The sequence below is a fragment of the Gouania willdenowi genome, chromosome 8, assembly GCF_900634775.1.
Source record: "Gouania willdenowi chromosome 8, fGouWil2.1, whole genome shotgun sequence".
NCBI lineage: Eukaryota > Metazoa > Chordata > Actinopteri > Blenniiformes > Gobiesocidae > Gouania > Gouania willdenowi.
In genome coordinates, this window is record NC_041051.1 from 3142220 (window position 1) to 3153125 (window position 10906).

Consider the following 10906-nt stretch of genomic DNA (forward strand, 5'->3'; position numbering starts at 1 on the left):
AGCCGCTCAGTGAGCTCCATAAATAAGGATGTGTGTGTGTGCTTTGTCGACCAGCCGTGGCTGATTGGACAAAGTGCTTATGTTTGTGGCTGAGAGCGCTGCAGGGTGAATGTGAGAACAGAGAAAAAGGAAAGGATGCATGTAAGGCCTGCAGGAGGAGGAAGCAGAGCGATGCACATGACTTACAGCAAACAGGAAAATACTGCTGCTTTATTAGCACACACTCAAATTGTCATTTTGGTTCCTTGAAAAAAAAAAAAGTTAATTTTCTGAGTTTTAATCAAAGTTGGCTTGAATCACCAGAGCTGCCAGTGCAGCTAAAACGCTGAACATTTTTCACCTGCTGTGATGCATTACAGCAGCTGTGCTGTCGATATGGAGATGCTCTTACACGCTATTCATTCTGTGGACTCTCTGACCTGAGCTTTATCTCTCTTTACTTTGGAACGCAAACACATTATGCTTTACCTATTGGTTGCTAATAAAAATGAAGCAGAAACAGATTATCACAGGTGATCAAAACTATATTTAGATATTAGTCACTGCAAAGATTCTGCTACTCCTTCCTTGCTAAAGTAAATGTGCCTCTTCATTTTGAGAGAAATAAATAATAATACTAGAAGTCAATTTGTGCATGTATCTCTTTCACACTAGCTTTTTCTGAAACAATTTAAATAAAATCTGTCTATATTACTATAAAGGATTTTCCATTACTGGCGCCCTGTCCAGGGTGTACCCCCGCCTAGCGACCAGTGTGAGCTGGAGATAGGCACCGGCAGATCCCTGCGACCCTGAAAAAAACAGGAACAAGCGGGTCTGAAAATGGATGGATAGATTTTCCATTAGATATAGGGTGAACGTTCCTCCTTATGTGCACTCTTAACAAGTTATTAACATTACCTACAAAATATAAACATAAAGTCATCTAATGACTGTAAAATGAAGGCTACAAATCACCTTTGACTCAAAAATGTCTGATATTAGGGAAAGTGTAAATGTATCTTTTATATTCTGCCAGAAACATTTCAGTGTAATACTGCTTGTCTGATTTCACGAGGTAGAAGCAACATTTCTTTCCCAATACACAGATTAGAGAATACATTGTTGAATGACAAATAAAAATCTATTACATTCTTCTGTTCTTCTAAAGTAGTGAGTTTTCAAAGTAGTGACATTATAATGTACTAGATGAAATCATCCGTTTTCAATCAGTCGATCTAAACCTGGATCAGATACTGTAGCTGTGAAAGTGTGGAGAATAAATATTGCTTCATGTCACTAGGTGGCAGGAGTGAGCACAACCGGGCTGCACTGTGGTAGTAATTGTTAGTTGTACGATTTTAACCTGAAATGTGAAGCAAACCTCAGTGTTTAATTATTTTATTAATCATCAAAAGTTTGTGTAAAACCATTTTGTTCAAAACCCATAACAAACTTTCTCTTAATAAATCCTGATGGGGTAAAGTTAAAGGATTTGTGTTTGCACTGCAGACGTATGTGCACAAATATTAGTGCACAAACCATTATATGATATGAATTTGGCAACAAATTCCAAATTCTTATCCACAGAAAATCTGCAACTGCATCTTTGATTCACAAAGGTTTACTCACTTTGTTCATGCACACATTTTGACATGTGCACACATGAAACTTATGGACTAGATTTTTTAATGAAGGTGTGTAATTACTTTTGAAGCGTCCTATTAATCTGCAAGTCTAAACTGGGACACGTGCAATGAAGAGATCAGAGCTTGCCAAAGCATTATTACTGTTATTTCATTAAAAACTACAGTGTTAATTACATTTTCTTACAAAAGATCCCTCCTTGAACTAAAATATTAAACAATGAATAACATGCAATGAATGTAGTATGGACTAGAGCTGGGCAATATATCGGGATGTATGATATATCAACATTTCTATTTCGGCAATATAGAAAATTACAATATCGCCTATATCCTAATATATATATATATATATTTTATAGCTTATTTTGTTTTAAAATACTTTTTTTAGGACTTTCTCTACTTCTTAGACCAGCATGAAAAGCACAGTTCAATGGAGTGCGTTCTAACCCAGACCTTGACCACACAACAGAACTCACTCACACGTGCTGTCCCTTAGAGGAGAAAAAGCCAAAAGTGGTGCATATTGTGCAGCTGTTTGTTAACAAATGTGCCTTTGGAGAATTATGCATTAGCAAATTTAATCCAGAATTGATATTCTGATTAGACTTCATTGGAATTCAAATTATCAAGATTTATATCATTTTGAGAAAAAAATATTGATATATGAGTTTTGGTCGATATTGCCCAGCTCGAGAGCAGCCCTCTCTGATTTTCCTCTTCTCTAATAGTTTATCTAATAGTTTATCTAATGTTTATCTAATAGTTTATCTAATAGTTTATCTAATGTTTATCTAATAGTTTATCTAATGTTTATCTAATAGTTTATCTAATAGTTTATCTAATAGTTTATCTAATGTTTATCTAATAGTGTATCTAATGTTTATCTAATAGTTTATCTAATAGTTTATCTAATGTTTATCTAATAGTTTATCTAATGTTTATCTAATAGTTTATCTAATAGTTTATCTAATAGTTTATCTAATGTTTATCTAATAGTTTATCTAATGTTAATCTAATAGTTTATCTAATGTTTATCTAATAGTTTATCTAATGTTAATCTAATAGTATCTAATAGTTTATCTAATGTTTATCTAACAGTTTATCTAATGTTTATCTAATAGTTTATCTAATAGTTTATCTAATAGTTTATCTAATGTTTATCTAATAGTGTATCTAATGTTTATCTAATAGTTTATCTAATAGTTTATCTAATGTTTATCTAATAGTGTATCTAATGTTTATCTAATAGTTTATCTAATAGTTTATCTAATGTTTATCTAATAGTTTATCTAATGTTTATCTAATAGTTTATCTAATAGTTTATCTAATAGTTTATCTAATGTTTATCTAATAGTTTATCTAATGTTTATCTAATAGTTTATCTAATGTTAATCTAATAGTTTATCTAATGTTTATCTAATAGTTTATCTAATAGTTTATCTAATAGTTTATCTAATGTTTATCTAATAGTTTATCTAATGTTAATCTAATAGTTTATCTAATGTTTATCTAATAGTTTATCTAATAGTTTATCTAATGTTTATCTAATAGTTTATCTAATGTTTATCTAATAGTATCTAATGTTTATCTAATAGTTTATCTAATAGTTTATCTAATGTTTATCTAATGTTTATCTAATAGTTTATCTAATGTTTATCTAATGTTTATCTAATAGTTTATCTAATGTTTATCTAATGTTTATCTAATAGTTTATCTAATGTTTATCTAATAGTTTATCTAATGTTAATCTAATAGTTTATCTAATGTTTATCTAATAGTTTATCTAATAGTTTATCTAATGTTTATCTAATAGTTTATCTAATGTTTATCTAATAGTATCTAATGTTTATCTAATAGTTTATCTAATAGTTTATCTAATGTTTATCTAATGTTTATCTAATAGTTTATCTAATGTTTATCTAATAGTATCTAATGTTTATCTAATAGTTTATCTAATAGTTTATCTAATGTTTATCTAATAGTTTATCTAATGTTAATCTAATAGTATCTAATAGTATCTAATAGTTTATCTAATAGTTTATCTAATGTTAATCTAATAGTATCTAATAGTTTATCTAATGTTTATCTAATAGTTTATCTAATAGTTTATCTAATGTTTATCTAATAGTTTATCTAATGTTTATCTAATAGTATCTAATAGTTTATCTAATAGTTTATCTAATAGTTTATCTAATAGTTTGCATAAATGTGTATAAAAGGCATATATGGGTCTGTTTATGTGTAACTTATGATGTGCGTATATGTTGTTTGTACACTTTACAAAACAATAACTACATGAGTAAAAAAATGGCCTGATCATGAGATTTGCCTTCAAGTCAACAAAACAAGGAGGTTATTGTTTTAGTTTGAGAGTAGTGCTCTTATAAACATCCATTCATGGATGAACCTTTGGGCTCACATTTATAGTATGTGGCTGTGTCACCTGTGCCTCTCTCAGAGGGGGTCGTGGTGGAAGTTTCCCCACAAAGTGATAGAAATGTGAGCACGTTGGAGATGCAGATAAATAGGAAGCATAGTGGAAACAGAGTGTGGGATTCTTTTTGCCACTAAAGCTACTGCATTGTAAATGGATGCTAAAAATAGAAAGGAACAGGCAGAGCTCCTCTGACCAGCAGAGAGTGAAGATTAAAAAAGAGGCTTTTTTGTTTCAATGAGGCAGAGATGCTGCTGAGGATGATTAATGTTGATGCAAACAGATGATGTTTCAGATCATACGACCACCCTGGTTTTTCTGTTTTTAATCCCATCAATGAGCTCGGAGGTGACTGAGGGCAGGTCAGCTAACATGGCAACATCCAGTCGATTATATCTGATCAATACGGTCGTGAAATGCAGAGGATGGAAATAATGCTGGAGCACAACCACGGGTGAGTATTTAAAGCCAGGGGCGAGGTCAGAGCAGGGACCAGGGTGGTCTATCAAGACCTTAACAACACATTCATAGTTAAAGGACTGAAACCCATTTGCCAAATAATAACTACACTGTATTTCAATAAACCACTAAAAACTATTAAATATATCAAATTAATCCCATTCAAAATTAGAAGGCCTTTGTAGCCAGCCCAACCAAATTCACTAATTTGTAGGTCGCCTCCATCAAAGTGAACTGCTTTTCCTCCATAGCACCCCTGTCGTATGGAGAACCGCAAGGGTCCTTCCTCGGGCCACTCCTGTTTTCATTGTCTCTGCTACTGCTAGGATCTGTTCTCCGTAGATATGGGGTGACATTTCACTTGTATGCTGATGACAGCCAAATCTATGTGCCCCTTAAACGTGAGAATGCATTCTGTATCATTCAACTTTTGGAGCGCATTGATGAAATCAAATCCTGGATGTCTGCTAACTTTTTGCACTTCAATGATAGAAAGACTGAAGTTCTCCTCATTGGGCCGAGCAACTCTGGTAGCGCCACCTCAATAAACCTAGAATCGTTTTCACAGTTTGTCAAGCCCACAGTTTCAAATCTTGGAGTGAAAATGGATCAAAATTTTAAATGTGACAAACAAATGAAATTAGTGCCGTGGTGAAGGCAAGTTTACTCCATCTGAGGCAACTAGCAAAGATAAAGTCCTCACTTTCAAGGCATAATTTTGAAATACTGAGCCATGCTTTTGTCACCACACGGCTGGACTATTGTATCGCTCTGTAGTCTGTACACTGGCATCAGTCAGTCCTCACTCACGCGCCTGCAGCTGGTTCAGAACGTTGCCTTCTAGCTGGCTCATGAAAACATGATCATGTTTCACCTGTTCTGTCTTTCCTTCACTGGCTCCCATTCCAAGACAGAACTGATTTTAAAATTCACTTGTTTGTTTTTAAATGCCTCAATGGCCTTGTTATTTGCCTGACCTGCTCGTGTCCTACTCCCCAGCACGTTCACTCAGGTCAGCAGATCAAGTGTTGCTTATGGTTCCTCAGACGCATTGCAAACTTAGAGGAGACTGAGTGTTTTCTGTTGTTGGTCCCAAACTGTGGAATGAGCTGCTTCTGTACATTCAACAGTCTGACTCCCTTTCTGTTTTTAAATCACACCTTAAAACACGCATGTTCTCTTTGGCGTTTAACCAGTGTTGAAGGTAGGGGTGTCCCAATATCGATATTGAATATCGATATTTTTTGTGCACTTTGATTCTTTTTAGTTTTTTTTTTTTTTTTAATTGAATTGAATTGCAGCATCATGTATCTTTGAAACAGGTTCAGTTGAGACTAAAGAGGAACTAGAGGAGGATGAGGAGGAGAAAGTTAGATGTGATAAACCAGGGTTTCAGGGTGACATTACAAAGTAATTGGGAGTGTATTGTATAGGGCTGGGGGAAAAAAAATCGATTTATCGAATTTGTAGATTAAAATGATTTTTATTTTGCAAATTCGAGTTTAAAAAAAAAAAAAAAAATACAAATTTTTTTTCCCCGTTTTTTTCCCATCACCATTTTTTCTGACTTTTTTGTGTTCCGTCCTTGTGGGTTACCGTAGCGCGATGTGAGACAGCCCCCTCTTTGTTTACCCTTTGAGTAGGCTATATGTGTGCCACAGGCATGTTTAATGTTTTATTCGCACTATGCTGAGATGCTAATATAAGATAAGAGTTTATTTTTTGTTTAATTGTAACGTTATATATTATAAAATATGTAGTTATATGATTTCTTAATTAGAAAATTGAAGCTACTGTGAAGTTACTGTTGCACTTTTGCTTAAACGTGGGTTAAAGCTTGAAAATGTTGAATGACAGAGTCTCATTTACTTTTTATTTTGGGATTGTTTTATGCATTTTAACGCTTGAGGACAATCACTGCAATAAAGTTGTACTTTTGACAATATATCTGATATCTGCAGTCATTTCTAAGTGCATTGGGGGAAAAAAATGAAAATCGAATCGAAACTCGAGTTTTTCTTTAAAAAATCGGAGTTTTTTTTCTCTTTTCTTTTTTAGGCAAAATCGCCCAGCCCTAATACAGTATAAATGAAGAGTGTGAATGATTAATGCGGTGGAAAAGCCAGTAATTGGCCTCCATCTTCCCCTCAAAGTGCTGCAGCAGCATCTCTTACCTCACCGCAGGACGCTGTTGCTCTTTGCCCGGTGCAGGTGAACCGGAGCCGCCGGAGAGAGGAGGGTCACGGACGGAGGAGGGAGCAGCTAATTCCCGGGCACGTTCCGCACTCTCAGCGGGGGAAGGTGTGAGATAAAATCCGCAGTGTCGGATGGCGGTGGAACAGCAGTGAGAGGGTCCGGGCTGTCGGAGGAGGAGGCTGAGGTAGTCGCTGCCTCGGACGGTGACCGAGAAATGAGGCAGCGAAGGACAAGTTAGGCAAGTGGTCGGCTGCGCGCTCCCGACCCCCCACACGGGACCGTGCGTGCGTGCGTGTGCGCGTTAGGAAAGATGACACGGCAACAGAAGAGTCAGGTACAAGGAGCAAGAGGAGCACACTTTGACTTCTCTTCTGCCCTAATATGGAAACAAGCGTGCACGTCCACAGAGGAGTTAGTGGAGTTGGTTCCATGGAGTTCAAATCATGAAGAAAAAAACCTCACGAACACACAAAACATGTTTCATGTTTAACACCACTCACATACAAATGCAGTTTGTTTTGCAAATAAGAAATGTACCTATCAAACAAGTAAAAAGTCATAGAAGACAAGAAGAGCTTTTGTTTTGAAAATAATAATAATAATAATAATAATAATAATAATGCATCAGTTTTATATAGCGCTTTATCATAGACACTCAAAGTCGCTTTTACAGAATTAAGGCATTATTCTTTCACTCCACACTTAGTGGTGGTAAGCTGCTATTGTAGCCACAGCTGCCCTGGGGCAGACTGACGGAAGCGAGGCTGCCATAGTGCGCCATCGGCCCCTCCGACCACCACCAACACTCACTCACACACTACATTCATACTAGGCAATGTAGGTGAAGTGCCTTGCCCAAGGGCACAATGACAGATACCACTGGGGTGACTGCCTCCCCACTGTGGCACCTGGAGTTCTCAGTGGTCTCCCATCCAACTACTAACCAGGCCCAGATGTGCTTAGCTTCCGAGATCTAACGGGATCGGGCAATGACAGGCTGGTATGGCCAGAAAAGGGGATGTTTGATTTTTAGCTTGAAGCCGGTCATAGGATGATGTTATGTTCTGCTTGCAATGTATCATGGGGCGGTTGAGTATGACTAGTGTGCCCACCATGCATACTTAAAAAATGCCTCCATATATTATACATCCGGGTAGGGCTGGGCAATATATCGTGATTCAAGATATATCGAATTTTCTATTTTGGCGATATAGAAAAGGACAATATTGCCTATATTGAGATATATCTATATTTTTTTATTTATGCAATCAGTACAAATCACATCATACATGTATTTAATATTATTCATATTAAATACATATGAATAATATGTAAAGAAGTGTCCTTCTTTACAATTTTTCCATATTTCGGAGATGTATATTTGATAGCTTATTTTGTATTAAAATACTCGTTTTAGGAGTCGCTACTTTCTTACTTTTCAGAAGAGCAATATAAGCATCATTAGATGGATTGCTGAGTGCATTCTAACCCAGACCTTCTCCTAAATGAGCTACACTACAGAACTCACTCACACGTGCTGTCCCTTATAAGAGAAGAAAGAAGACTGTTAATAGTTCAGCAAATTTAAGCCAGAATTGTCTTTCTGGTCAGACTTTATTGAGTTAAAAATATCGAGATTTATATCGTGTATCGCCATTTTGAGAAAAAATATTGAGATATGAGTTTTGGTCTATATCGCCCAGCCCTAAAACCGGGTATTACTCAATCTTTTTATACTACCTAATGTGAACTCATTACATACTAACTTAGAGACAAACTTAGTATGAGTATTTCATTAGTATGCCATTTTGAACATGGCCCATGTTTTACACATACAAAGAAACTTGTCTTTACTTCCAAAAAAAATATTAGTATCATAATATTAGAGTCAAAAGTCACATTCTTGTAGAATTAGTTTTTTTTGTTTGAAGAAATGTTTTTTAGATGTGTAAACCATGCTGTTTGTTTCTAAAGCAATAATGTATGGTCCAGGACGAGCCACCATCGGTGTTCCTGGGGGCGACTTGCAGCGTCCCCTTGGTAACCTAGGCGGCTATGGGCATGGTCATAGTCCCTGGGGGGCTGCTCTCAGTGCTGCTTTCGTTCCGGGTCCTTCTGGCCTGGGGTCCGGTCCCTGCTGGCTCTGGGCCTGCCGAGCGGGAACCCGCCGGCTGCCCGTTCGGCGCGGCTCTGGTCGTCTGCTGGGCGTGGGCCTTGGCTCCTCTGCTGGGGTTTTGGCCGGGAAACTCCCGTATTTTACCCCTCTTTCCCGCCATCTTCCCGTATTAGTATTTTCCAGTAAATATCCTGTATTTTAATGTAATGATAATTAAAAGATGCCTTACTAAACTGAACGCTGTCACTAGCCTCACGAGAACTTCTACCTGAAAAAAAACAAAGAACTGGTGTAAATACGTTGTAAAATGTGACACAGAGTTTATTTTCCAAAAGACCATCAGGATGTGACACAGTTACACGTTCTGTTAGATTAATAACTGATATTATAACGTCTACCACAGCAGAAGGAACCACGTAAGTCACCATGAAAAATCAGCCGATCACAAGCTCCACAAATATACACTGTTTATAAAGTGTTAAATAATGTAAAGTCTGTAATAAATGTGTCTAATAAGTCATTAGTGAATACCAGAGAACCATATGAGTGAGCATGAGAAATGATCAGAAAATATAAAATGTTAATAAAATGTTAATGTCTAACTTAAAGCCAAGCAACGTGAAATTAACAGTAAATATGCAACATGTTGACTTGTATATAAACTGTAAGTATATTAAATAAACTCATGTGCTTCATATACACATTTATGTTTTTATTTAGATTTTTTTTATTATTTAGGAATTAGGGCTGGGCGATATATCGAGATTCAAGATGTATGGAGTTTTCTATTATGGCGATATAGAAAACTATATTATTTCATATATATGTATATATTATAGCTTATTATGTATATAAAATACTAGTTTTATGAGTCGCTGCTTTTACATCTCAGAACAACATGTAAAGCTCAGTTAGATGATTAATGAGTGTCACATATTGATCAGCTGTTTGTTAATAAATGAGCCTGTGTAGCATTTAGCATCAGCAAATTTAACCCACAATTGTTTTTCTGGTCAGACTTTATTTGATAAAATTATCTAGATTTATATCATATATCCCCATTTTGAGAAAATATATTGAGATATGAGTTTTGGTTCATATCACCAGCCCTAGTAGGAATGTTCACAGCATTTCAAAAACTCATAGTGGGTTTAACTTTAGACACATTGATCCCAAATACCTGCTTTAGGTATTACCACTCACTCATTCCCCCTGTCCACAGCCACCACTATTATACCTAAGTTTCACACTTGTCACTATACTGGCTTGATTACACAACATAATAATCACAATTTGTTCTGCAACTTCACATCTCACTCTCACTGTAAAATAGTTTATTCTTCCCCACCCTTTATATTTCCTACCTTGAGTCTCTCCTCCCTGCTCCCTTTCCCCTCCCCCTCCACCTTGGTATAACACTGCTCTCCTTTTTTACATCCTCACTATAATAAAATGTTTCTTACCCTTCCTTAGGGAGGGTCACAATTAAGCAAAAAAATTAATTAATTTATTTCATTGCAATAACAAAACATGCATTGCTGTCTCGTAATGATTGCTCTTCTTGTAGTGTTGACCTTTGACAGCATGTGCAGACAAGTAAAAAAAAAAGAGCCCCAACTGTTAAGCGTCCAGCTTAGGGTTGTTTAGTCAGATGCAGACAGTTTATTTTTCAAAGGTTGCGACTGACGGAATGGTCGGAAATTCTGATGTTGAGCTGAGGGGAGAGTGTGTCCCTGCGAATCTGGTGGCGTTTAGTGCTCTCTTTGCTAATGTTGCTGATAGCGCTAGTCAAAACATGCAAGAGTTGCTGTGCAGAAACCTTGGTATTCGCTATAGAATAAAGACAGTCTTTATTGAACTGACTTATTTTGCCCTCATGCTGAAAACATGACGTGGCGAAGATGATGAAATTTCTGAGTACTGAATTAGAAGTAGTAACTCGTTAAATTACTTGTCTTTGAAGTAAGTGGTCATATTTACAGTAACTAAGTAACTGCAGTATCTATGCCAGAATGTTGGTAGTATATTTTTAAGAAGACCCATTTCAGAATAAAAAGAACAATATGTACGAAC

The 10906-nt window shown here is 36.0% G+C and overlaps 1 protein-coding gene and 1 pseudogene across 1 annotated transcript in view; both read right to left on the bottom strand.

Annotated features, from left to right (window-relative positions):
- The window catches only part of gng13b (guanine nucleotide binding protein (G protein), gamma 13b), a 30358-nt gene extending 23357 nt beyond the window's left edge, over positions 1-7001 (bottom strand). The window contains exon 1 of the mRNA XM_028456292.1: positions 6696-7001. The gene's annotated coding sequence lies outside the window, so the exon portion shown is untranslated. The remainder of the gene's footprint in view (positions 1-6695) is intronic.
- Positions 7002-7613: 612 nt separating this feature from the next.
- On the bottom strand, positions 7614-7731 carry LOC114469102 (uncharacterized; annotated as a pseudogene).
- Between the last annotated feature and the right edge of the window lie 3175 nt (positions 7732-10906).